Consider the following 12,206-nt stretch of genomic DNA (forward strand, 5'->3'; position numbering starts at 1 on the left):
CATGCTGTGCATTAGATGGTTTTGTAGCTATTCTGAAGGGTAGTAAAATATCCCAATCAGAATGCTAATACTCTCAGCATGCTGTGATGACAATAAATAAATAAGTAAGTAAGTAAGTAAATAAATAAACAACAAACTCTCAGTTACATGAAGGAGATATTTCAGATCAAATACTATTTGTACTCTTGGCAATAGGTAAAAATTCCATAAATAAATTTACAGTGTGTGCTCTTATAAAAATCTAGAAGCCTCTGATCCTTTTCATACAGAAGAAAATATAAAGAGATCAGTCTCCTTGCATACAAAAGCTTAACATCTACTTACAAAGTTGTGTTTCTTATCATGAAAAGAGTCTCAAAGAAGAGGGATGCTTCTATAGTTTCTTTTCTTTAGGAGGAACTGGTGAGTTGAAGAGATCTGAGGTGGGAATTTTCTAGAAAAGGCACATCTTCTTTATGTTTTGTCAGCCAAAGATCTAAAACCTAATTGTTAAAAATGTTATTTGCACTTTTAAAACACTTACTATTCAATGGTAGTTAATGTGTATTTAAATGTTTCTCTAATTAAATTGGGGAAACAAGTAATCTTCACGATTAATGAATTTCTTCAAGAGGTTTTCAACAGAGCAATTGGGCAGTTGGTGACAGCTTGCTTATCTCCCTAGATGAGAGAGATGTTATTTTTCTCCATAGTCATTTTATGGTAGATTAGGTTATGATTCTTATTTTATTGTTGATGAAACCAGGCTCCTTCCTGGGTCCATATGAGGGGATAATTTTCAATGACTTTGAGCTCAGAGACAACATTTTTTCTTCAAGAAATAAATTCTCCATCTAATAATGCACATGTTTTCAATGAAAAATCAATAACACTTCAAGAAATAAATCTTTTATTCTCAGAGACATACTGTGAACTTCAGGTGAACAATGAACAAACATCTTTAACTTTACTAATATAAACAATCACCATGAGGATGCTTAAATGGTACAGATGTAAAATGTGCACATGGGGGCACCTGGGTGGCTCAGTTGTTAAGCATCTGCCTTTGGCTCAGGTCATGATCCCAGGGTCCTGGGATCGAGCCCCACATCAGGCTCCCTGCTCAGCGGGAAACCTGCTCCTCCCTCTCCCACTCCCCCTGCTTGTGTTCCCTCTCTTGCTGTCTCTCTCTGTCAAAAAATAAATAAAATCTTTAAAAAAAATTTTTTTAAATATGCATATGATGTAATCAAATCCAGGAGAAGAATTTTGCTGTTTTGAATAAAATTTTCAGTCATTTCTCTGGAAGGAGCTACACAAATGATTATTCTTGTAAAGATAGTTCATGACTTGTAGTTTGTATACACACTCTACAAGTAGACATATCACATGAACTAAGTTTTTTTCTGTAAAATGAAAAAATTAAGCTAGAGGTTTTCCAAGATTCCTCTAATTCCACACACACCCCCCTTTTAAAGGGATTTGTATCTTTATTTTGGAGTGAAAAGCTTTTGTTTTCCTTTCAGTTTTACTGAGATATAACTGACATACAACCCTGTGTTAGTTTAAGGTGTATAGCATGACTTGACTTACATATATTATGAAAAGATTACTACAATAAAGTTAGTTAAATCCACCATCTTGTATAGATAAAAAAGAAAAGAAATATTTTTTCCTTGTGATGAGAACTCTTAGGATCCATGCTCTTAATATAGTTGTCATGTTGCACATGCCATCCCCAGTACTTTCCTACCTTAGAACTGGAAGTTTATACCTTCTGACCACTTTCCTCCAATTCTTCCACCCCCACTATTAGGATTCTTCTAATTCTGTAACTAGTCCCATTGCAAGAACATTCACTATTACTGCTTTATGATCCAGAGGCCTGTCACTTGGATATCCTAGGGGAGGAGGTGTAACTGTTTCTACTCCCCTTTAGACCTTCCTAGGCAAATTTAACCAGGTATAGGTCAGAGTGCTAGTTCCATCGAGGAATCCGTGGTTCCCCTGGAAATCTGTCAACAGAAGGTTTTGTATTGCCCCATATTTCAGGAAGACATCGGTCCAAAGCACAAACACGTAGAAACTCGGGGCCAGAGAAATACATTCTCAAACCAGGCCTCTGACTTTCTATATCTTTTCCTTGTCCAGCACAAACATTCCTGGAGGGGAAGCTAGGGAGTAAGGCATATAGTTCTTTGATTGTCCATGGCTTCTTTTAAAATGGAATCACTAACATGCCCATCGAGACGTCCAGGACTCCTAGAACATGTCCAAAACCGAAAGGAATGTGGTCTACTGCCTCTAGAAAGGGCTATGAAGTGACCACAGACACTGCTAAAGGCTTAGAAGATACCAACAACCTCTTTCCATCTGCCACTCATTTGCTATTTTCATTTATTCTACCTGCTTGCTTATAATTTCTCTGGCTTAATCATTAGGAGGGTAGTTCCATATTTAGTTACTAATTGTATCAGTCAACTTTCTGAGAAGCATACACCCTTAAGCTTGGGTTAGAAGCCACATCCTTTTCAACGGACTTGGATTTTTCTGGAACTTACTTGCAGATGGAGAGTTACTTTTGCTTCATCCATCACATAAATCACGACCAACATACACAAAGCCACTTATGGGAAATGGGTATCATTCTGTGTGATTGCCCTCAGTGGCTAAAGTGAAAACAAAAAGAGAAACAGTTCATGTGTTTTTTGGGTGATTACTGTGATTTAATAGTAATTTTAATGGAAAGATTAACTTCCTTTTTTTTTCTAGTATATTTTCTTTTTATAATCGACTAAGTCCACACTGCTACAAATAACTTCTACCTGATCTGTAGCTCCTTCTTGTTATATGTCTGAATGAGTCATTCTTTTAATTCTTAGATTGGAAAATAAAGAAAACCCTAAGATTTTGCTTTTAATTTTTTTTCTTTGCATCAGAAAATCAGTGTATGGTAGATACAGCGAATAAGTAATGACAAAATAAAAAACAATACATATATGTGAAAATTAGACCTTAAAATATCTAAGTAAAATTATAAAAATTAGAATATAAAACAAAAATACTAATTTTAGCAGAATTTTGTGATTGTTTATTCTATTTAATAATCATAACAAAATAACACTCTAAGATAAATACATGTATTTAGAATAGCAGAATATACCCCAGTGAGAATAGTGGGGTTTTTTCCAGCATAGAAAATATCTTACTGTCTTCTAAAAGTAGAAAAAAATTCTAATTCAGAGGAGTTGCCCTGGGTAAATTAGAAGAGAAATAGTTAAAAATATTTCCGCTTATATATTCACAGGGTAAAGATCTGTGGAAAGCTGAAGAATGATCAATACCATTCAATGGGTTATCAAAATCCTGGGGCATTTGTCCTGACACTTTATATGCATGCCAGCATTTCTCAGTAGGCAAGCCTGTCAATACACAGATTATAACGAAAAACAAAGAGCGAGCAAGCGAGAATCAAAGCTTAGTTTACCTTATTTGTTCCACTTTCCGGCTTTACTCGAATTTTACTTTCATTGTCTCATTAAATAAATGTCCTTCCTTATTTTTTGCCCACCCTCACCTATTTCATCTGTGTATGATACATGGCACTCCTATGACACATTTTTAAATCCTGCAATCCTGCGTTGAAGTTAACAACAGAGACAGAGAGAGAGACAGAGATTTCCCCCAGATATTACATGGGAATTCCATAAACTATTTCTAAGTATTTGATAAAGGGATAAATCATTTGAAGCAATATATGAAATATTGAGCTAGGTATTTTGTGTTTTGTTTTTGTTTATATATCTTCTTACCTTTAAAATGTTTTTCTTTCTCCAAAACAAAAGGCTTAGTTGAATTGAGGAAATCTATAAGAGAAATAGGAGAAATAAGTTTTTCCTTGGAAATGGTCTCATGACTCCCAATTAATATTAACAGCAGAAAAGAATTTTGCTTCTTAAGGAAACCATGCACTCTTATATTTTTAAGACAGGTGTGGGATTTCTTACTCATCACTCAGAAAAACATGTTTTACTTTTTTGAAGATGTAAAGGTGTTTAATGTAGTATGTCCATGCCAGAATTTGGTAGAATTTAGATATTTCATGATTGCCTACTCTGTGCCATGTTAATTTCAATAATAACTCTCTCTGAGAAAGTCAGCAAAATTCTAATTTTCAGAGTACCAAGCTAAAGTTTCATCTAATTTCTTTCTTTCCATTAGACTATACTGCTTTCCTAAATATGGAAAACTTCAGCATATGCAGAAGAATAGGGCAAAATTTAGTACGTTGCAAACCCAAACTGGGAAAATGCCTCCTTCAGATGCCATTTTGCTAGGAGGATACTTAGATTTCTACCCTCTCCGAGGACCTGTGTCTTAAGTGTAAATGATGGCTGGGCTTCCTGAGATCAAATAGCATTCCCTTGTAAGTGATATCTGCTGGAAATTTTATAAATACATTAAAAGAAATTACTGTTAGAAATTCAGCTCATACTACGGACCATATAATTTACTCTAGCGATATTAACAAAGTATCAGGCCCAGAACTTGGAAGGCAATAGTAAGATGCCCCCAGCACATGGGGATAGGTTGTAAATGTGTATTTGAAGAGATGTGGGAAACAACTTACCTCATATCCATAAGTGTATCTATCATTCATGACTAGGATTAATTGGTAGAAGAGGTTGCTGGAGCTTAATCAATGATATTAATCTATCTAGAAAAAAGACTGAGTCAGTAAAAGAAGGTGGTATACCTAGAATTCAGGGGCAAATTATAGTGGATGAGGGGAGGGGAAGTGAGGAAGTCTAAAAATTTGTATCCAGGTCTTTTAATAACGGCCCAGGAAACAGGGCATTTGATAAAGCCATGCACATGATTCAGGCTATTTGTCAGATGGATGTCTTTGTTACAGCTGGATACATCTATTCTCAGGGCTCAGTATTATGCTAGCCACAGGGAGAGTTAGTATGTAAATAAACCACTTTGCTTCTTTCCATAGTTACTATCAACTCTGAAAATAGCATGAATTACCTTGTACGCTTTACTAGTTTTCTCTTTCACTCTGTCTGGGCAGTTGTATTTCTTGCTGAAAATAAATACAGTTACATTTGAGTTTTTATAAGTGCACTGTCTTACCAACTCAGGATCCACTAAAGAAAATAAAATTCCCGTGGGCAAGCTCAAGACTAGTACAACTATGATGGTCATTTCAATAATGCCATTCTAAAAGGTGCAGTCTGATTTTACATATTTGGTATGTAAAGTATGTAGGGTGTATATATCAACACTGATACTGATTAATAGAGATGAAGATAGAGATAGAGATAGAACTATATTTTCAGACCAACGTTGCTTTTCCTCCCATATGCCCTGTGTGTCTTTGAAGCCATCAGTCTAGAACACAGCCAGCCCATCAGTTCCACACTTCCCTCTCTCCTTCCCTCTATCCCTTCTCATCACCGCCTCCTACTGATCTTCCAGGCACTTGCTGTTGGGCTCGTGGCCTTCCTTTAAACCATGCATTCCAATCGCAGCCTGCCAACATGCTCTTTGGCTAAGAATGTGGCAAAATTGATGATTCAGGCTCAGGGTAAGGTTCAGAGGAACTGTGTTACAAAAATCTAAGCAGAACAAAAATTGGAGGTCATAGATAGAAGTGAGGTGACCTGGCCACCTGATGTAGAGTAAGGAGCCTGCCAGGTCAGAGAAGCCACAGCCTGGGGTTTGCTGGCTTTGGTACTGCTAGGTTACAGAAAAGAGCAAGCCCGCACGTTCTCTGCAGCAGTGAAAGACCGTGTGGACCGGAGTGTTGTAGTTGTGAGCAGGGCAACAGAAAGACAGCAGGATGGGGTGCTCTCCCTCCCATCCTAAGGCTACGTCCTTTTTAAATTGGAAAAAAAAAAGTACAGTCAGAGATTCTCCTGTTCATGTTTTCTCCTCCTCAGTCTCACCCAGACAGCTTCCATTCGGATGCCTGAGTGCAGGCTGAGCTCCTCCCTCCCAGGTTGTGGGGTGAGTCAGGAAGAAGTGGCTCTATTGACCCTTCCCATGTTGAATTAGCATAACACCAAGATCCCAAGTGTCCCATTTTCCCAATTTTTCAAAGGTCACTAAAATACACAATGACAGGGCACCTGGGTGGCTCAGTCAGTTAAGTGGCCGACTCTTGGTTTTGGCTCAGGTGGTGATCTCAGGGTCATTAAGATCAAGCTCCACATCCGGCTCTGCACTCAGTGAGAAGTCTGCTTGGGATTTTTTCTCCCTCTGCCTCTGTTCCTCCCGCTCATGCTCTCTCTCAATCTCTCTCTCTCTCTGATAAATACATCTTTAAAAAATATACAGTGACATTGATGTACCAACTAAACATGCTAAATACTGAGAATTAAATACAAATTCCTTCATCTCAAGCTGGAAACTGCATACATTGCCCACACTGCTATTGTCAGTCATGCCACCTAAAGAACGAGATCATGCAAGTGGTAAATCAACAAATAAATTTTTAAAAGCTTCTGGGATTCGCCTTATTAAAATGCCAGTAAATCTATACCAGTTGTTCAAAATCCCAAAACATGTGAAATACTAATAATTTGGAATCCCCACTCACTTCTAGATTAGGATTCTTTTCTATAGGTATTATCTTAACTCAGTCATATTTTTCACTTTCACTGAGTATTAGGAACGTAATCATATTTTATATGTTTGTCACGGCCAATATCCCTGAGGATCTAGTCAGTCCAAATTGGTTTATTAGCTGCTTGTTATCAAAGTGACATAATTGTTGAACATTCTCAATCACTGAGGTGCTTCAAGGTTGGGTTGTAAAGTGCCATGTCTGAATCATTTCTATCCCTATAGGTTCAAACTACCTCTGTTAATATTTCCTGCTTCAAAACCTGGAACTTCAGGCTGTGCTGCTCTTCACAAAGCATGGTCTACAAAAATGCCCATAGCATTTCCACAAACTGCCCGTGGCATTTAAAGACCTTCTAGACCCCCCCTGAGCTCCTCGAATTTTGGCAGAAAGAGAAACACTGTCCAGGCTCGGTGTTCTCTCCCCATTTTGCTTATTACTTCGACAATCTGTACTCTTTGATCACTTTTCTGATAATAGCACAACTCTCAAAAATACAATTAGTTTGAAGTAATTTGGAATGAAAACGAAAATCAACCACCTTTGCTATTCATCTATTTTACCTTTGGCCATTGGCTGTGCAGCATTTCAATCCATTTGTCCTTGTGGTAAACAGAACTCTAAGACGGCTCACAAGATTCCCAGTCCCTGGTACAGACACACACACACACACACACACACACACACACCATCTCCTAGTAATTCAATGAAACATTAATTGAGGTACTGCTGAAAAAGAGACTTTGCAAATGTAATTAGCTCCAAAATCAGTTGACCTTCAGATAGAGAGATTATCTGGGGGGGCCTGATCTAATCATATGTGCCCTTTAACTAGGAGTCCAGAGGTGACAGAGAGAATTCAGAGAGATGTGAAGTGTGATAAGAATCAAAGTAAAAGAGAGCCTCTAATGCTAACATTGGAGATGGACGGGACCACAAGCAAGGAATGTGCGTGGCCTCTAGGAACTTAAGTGTGGCTCCCACTTGACAACTTTGAAATGGGGATCTTAGTCCTACAAGCACAAGGGACAGAACTCTGCCCATGGAGGTGGACCCTCAGCTCCAGCTGGGAACGCATCCTGGCCTACACCTTCCTATCAGCCTGTGAAACACAGAGCTGAGAACCCAATGATGCCACACTCATACTTCCACCTACAGAACTGCCAGCTAATAAATGGGTGTTGTACTAAGCTGTTAAAATTGTGGTTATTTGTTATGCAGCAACAGAATATTGTTCAACTCGTTCTTGTCTATTGTTCAACAATTTTTTGTCTATCGATATATCATGCAAATTCTACACAGTTTGACTTCCAGTTTACTTTTTAAAGCTAGTGCCAGGAATTTGAATTCAGAATTGAATTCTACACATGGAAAAGGGCAGAAGGGTGAGATGTAAGAAGCATAACTGAGTCCATTTCCCATATAAGGCCTTGTACCCCTTGTAATGATTCCCAAAGACTTCATTTTTAAAGGTAAGAGAAATCACGACCTAGTCTATTCTACAGACATAAACTATCAGACCAATTTTTTCATTTATTATATGTATAAAAGCTTTATCTAAAAGCTTTGGTAAAATTGATTACTTCATCATAGAACTAGTCCATTGGGCCTCTATATTTTGTGTAATTTTAGTGTATACACACACACACACACACACACACATATATATATTTGATAATTTTTAAGTTGTATATTTCCTTTTCTTAAAATATATCGTATGTGGACTATAATTCTACATTGCATGTATATTTGGGGTTATAATTAAACATATAGGAAGTATTCAGTGATATGTTAATTCAGTACATAACATTATTTATTGTTGAAACTATTCAATGAGGAATAGTTTCGATGCCAATGTAGACAAGGGAACGACGATATTATTAAGAATGAAGACAATAATGAGCTAGTACTCCCAGGGTATAGCTATGTAAGACAGAAACGTTCATGCATAAGAGAAAAATGGAAAAAAATAATGTCAAGAAAAATAAATGGTTTTCTCTACTAATGTATGGGAAAAAAATAAACATTACTCACCAGTATTTCATGATAGTAAAAAATAGGAAGAATAATGTCAGGGTCACAACATGTTATTCACTGATTAAACCTCTTTAGGGACTTATGAACACACCAAGATGACCCAGAATAAGCTTGAGAGAGAGAAAATGGGGATGAAAACATGATAACCACCTACAAACATTTGAACATTAAAACTGAAATTGAGCCATATATCATTCCCTGCCAGCTACAACTGAAAGTGATAACAGGAATTTACAAAGGGTCATTTTAACTTAATCTTATCTAAAATTTGTCAGTAGATCATCTATTCTCTTTGGGATTTGAGGAAGATTAATAACTAAATGAGTTAGATTCGCTTTTTAAAAAAAAAAAAAATTATGACCCTACTCAAATTTAAGTGGTTTTTAAAAGTTTTTCCTGCTGTCATATCTAAAACATCTTTAAAAATTTTATTTCCCTAAATACCTTCTTTCTACAAAAAAAATTTTTGATTATCTTTTGGGTTTTTAGTAACTCTTTTTGGACACTTCCGGAATGAGGGCATTTTTTTTCAAGTTACCAAGGTGATAGTGCAAAAACTTAGTAATTTAGTAAATCATATCCCTATGTCCTAAAAAATAAATATTTCTTTGTGCCAAGCACAGTTTTCACTGGCCAAAAAATAATGTAATGTCTTACTCATAGTTCAATGCATATTGGAATGTCTAGAAAATAGATAAAGGAAAACATATTTAGGGGCTAAGGATGATAAAGAACATTTACAAGAATTTTAGATTTGAAAAAAGAGCAATTCTATGGAGACATTTTATTTTATTTATAAGGGTTTCTTTTAATTTTTTTTTAAATTTTATTTTATTATGTTATGTTAGTCATTCATTACATCATTAGTTTTTGACGTAGTGTTCCATGATTCATTGTTTGCGTATAACATCAAATGCCCCATTCAATACATGCCCTCCTTAATACCCATCACTGGGCTAACCCATCCTCCCACCCCCCTCCGCTCTAGAACCCTCAGTTTGTTTCTCAGAGTCCATAGTCTCTCATGGTTTGTCTTCCCCTCCAATTCCCCCCCTTCATTTTTCCCTTCCAACTATCTTCTTTTTTTTTTTTTTAACATATGTTGCATTATTTGCTTCAGAGGTACAGGTCTGTGATTCATCAGTCTTACACAATTCACAGCACTCACCATAGCACATACCCTCCCCAATGTCTGTCACCCAGCCACCCCATCCCTCCCACCCCCCACCACTCCAGCAACCCTCAGTTTGTTCCTGAGATCAAGAATTCTTCATATCAGTGAGATCATATGATACATGTCTTTCTCTGATTGACTTATTTCACTTAGCGTAATACCCTCTAGTTCCATCCATGTCATTGTAAATGGCAAGATTTCAGGGTTTTTTTTGAAAACAAATTGTTTTCCAAATATTCCATTGTGTATATATACCACATCTTCTTTATCCATTCATCTGTTGATGGACATGTAGGCTCTTTCCATAGTTTGGCTATTGTGGACATTGCTGCTATAAACATTGGGGTGCATGTACCCCTTCATATCACTACATTTGTATCTTTGGGGTAAATACCCAGTAATGCAATTGCTGGGTTGCATGGTAGCTCTATTTTCAACTTTTTGAGGAACCTCCATATGGCTTTCCAGAGTGGCTGCACCAGCTTGCATTTCCACCAACAGCGTAGGAGGGTTCCCCTTCTGCAGAGACATTTTAAATTCATTACTAGAATACCACACCCACCACCAGGGGCTGTTGCAAATTATTATTGTTTTAATTATTAAGTTATACGATTTTATTCTTGCTTAAGACTAGCATCATAACATGAATTTGCAAAGTATATAATAGAAATCTATTATCACTAAAGGTATATTATTTTTAAAAGGCAGTTGATGAATTCACACAGCAAATATTTATTTTGGGTAAACTATTGAGCGTTCAGGTTCCAATCACTATAAAGACTACATTAGTCTTCCCATGAACTCTCTAATAATTGATATTTCAGCAATAATAAAAATGCTCAACTGAAATTCTTGAAAGGTTATGACAAGTATAAAGAAGTTCAACTTTGCACTGATAGCAGACCTACGTATATTCTGAAGTTCAGTTTGATACAGCCCTACCTGTGCTGCCGCTGGTAAGTTTCCTGTAGATTATATCTCTTCCTTCTTTCTGCTTTTCCCCCTTCCTAAAGCCAAGGCTTTCATTGGGCCACCCTCACCTCTCACCGAGATGAATGCAACAGCCCCTCACTCACTTCTCCGCCTCTAGCTTTGCGCCTTTTCCACACTGCAGCCCGCATGAGATTCCAAGGTGTTATTCCTTTACTTATGTCCTGATTCTCATCATTGCTTTTAGAATAAAGTTCAGATTCCTTAAAACAACAGATAAGACTCCTGCTAACATTTGCAACTTTATATTACTATATTACCTGTTCTGCAAACATGCCAAGATCTGTCTCACTCCAGGACACTGTCAATATGCTTTCTTATGACAAAAAAAAAAAAAAAATCCCCTTTTTCTCATTCCCCCTGTTTCTTCCTCAGCCCACTTTTCAAATTTGAATTTAATTGGCACTTCTAGAATTTTCCTTGGTTCTTTCTGACAACCGTCCCTTCTAGCATTTCTTACTAAAACAGGACTGCCTCTCATTGTTTTCTTCCAGCAGATGTTCAGTTCCTTCAGACCTTGTACTCTCATATCACTTTCACCAAACATGGTGCCTAGAGCATGGTAGATACCCAATAAATGTTTAACGAGTGGGAAATAGATGATGAAATAAATTAATCAGAGCGGGACTCTGCTTTCTTATCTCTTAAATAACGTGACTGAAGTAGAGATAGATCTATTCTTTTGTAGATAAAGCCTGGCTTTATGATTTCTGTCTAGCTAGACAGGACTTGGGTAGAGTGGCATGCTAAAACTGGGTCCACTGAGGAAAGTTTGATAAGCATCAATTTACAAAGATGTGGGCAGTTTTTAAGAAAATCATCTGGGAACAGTGTAGAAACCCCAGGGCTAGTGGAGGCAATTGAAAGGGCGCAGAGTTAGCACCTGTAGGCCTGGAGAGGAGCAGGGACAGAATGGTTCTAATGGTCCCAGAGCAGGTAGCAGGCTATTGGGGGTGGGATAGCTCCAAGGAGCCCTGAACTTTGGAAGAACAGTTTAGCACCCCCTAGCCAACCTGGAAGAGAGAGAGCCAAGGGAATAAAGTTTTTCTCCCCTCCCACCTTTTGCTCTCTGACCTCCTGCATAGGTATCCCATCAGCAGAACCTCACTGGAGGCCAGAGGACAAGGAGCTCTGCAGATAACATTTGATAAGGTCTGCACTCTGACACAGAGCACGATGAGGAGGGTGATATTTGCATGTGGGGGGAGCAAACAGAAAATATTCACCACCATGATAGAATATACTGAGAGTTGGCAAATAGTAATAATTTTTTTTAAATAATGCACCAGGACAGTGAACTGTTGTGTGGGCAAAATTCTGAGTTAATGGAGAGAAAAACCAGACAGGATCAAGTATTATAATCAGTGACTTTCAACAAAACTAAAATAATCT

The 12,206-nt window shown here is 37.4% G+C and overlaps 1 long non-coding RNA gene across 1 annotated transcript in view; it reads right to left on the reverse strand.

The window, feature by feature from the left end:
* LOC141373746 (uncharacterized) overlaps positions 1-12,206 on the reverse strand; it is an 88,858-nt gene that overhangs the window by 66,566 nt on the left and 10,086 nt on the right. The window contains exons 2-5 of the long non-coding RNA XR_012380064.1: positions 5,014-5,068; positions 4,610-4,696; positions 3,792-3,845; positions 2,541-2,648 (exon numbers count right to left, since the gene is read on the reverse strand). This is a non-coding gene — a long non-coding RNA (uncharacterized lncRNA). The remainder of the gene's footprint in view (positions 1-2,540; positions 2,649-3,791; positions 3,846-4,609; positions 4,697-5,013; positions 5,069-12,206) is intronic.

Source organism: Callorhinus ursinus, unplaced genomic scaffold (genome assembly GCF_003265705.2).
Source record: "Callorhinus ursinus isolate GAN/ISIS: 27379988/994484 unplaced genomic scaffold, GSC_fseal_2.0 scaffold11, whole genome shotgun sequence".
Taxonomy (NCBI): domain Eukaryota; kingdom Metazoa; phylum Chordata; class Mammalia; order Carnivora; family Otariidae; genus Callorhinus; species Callorhinus ursinus.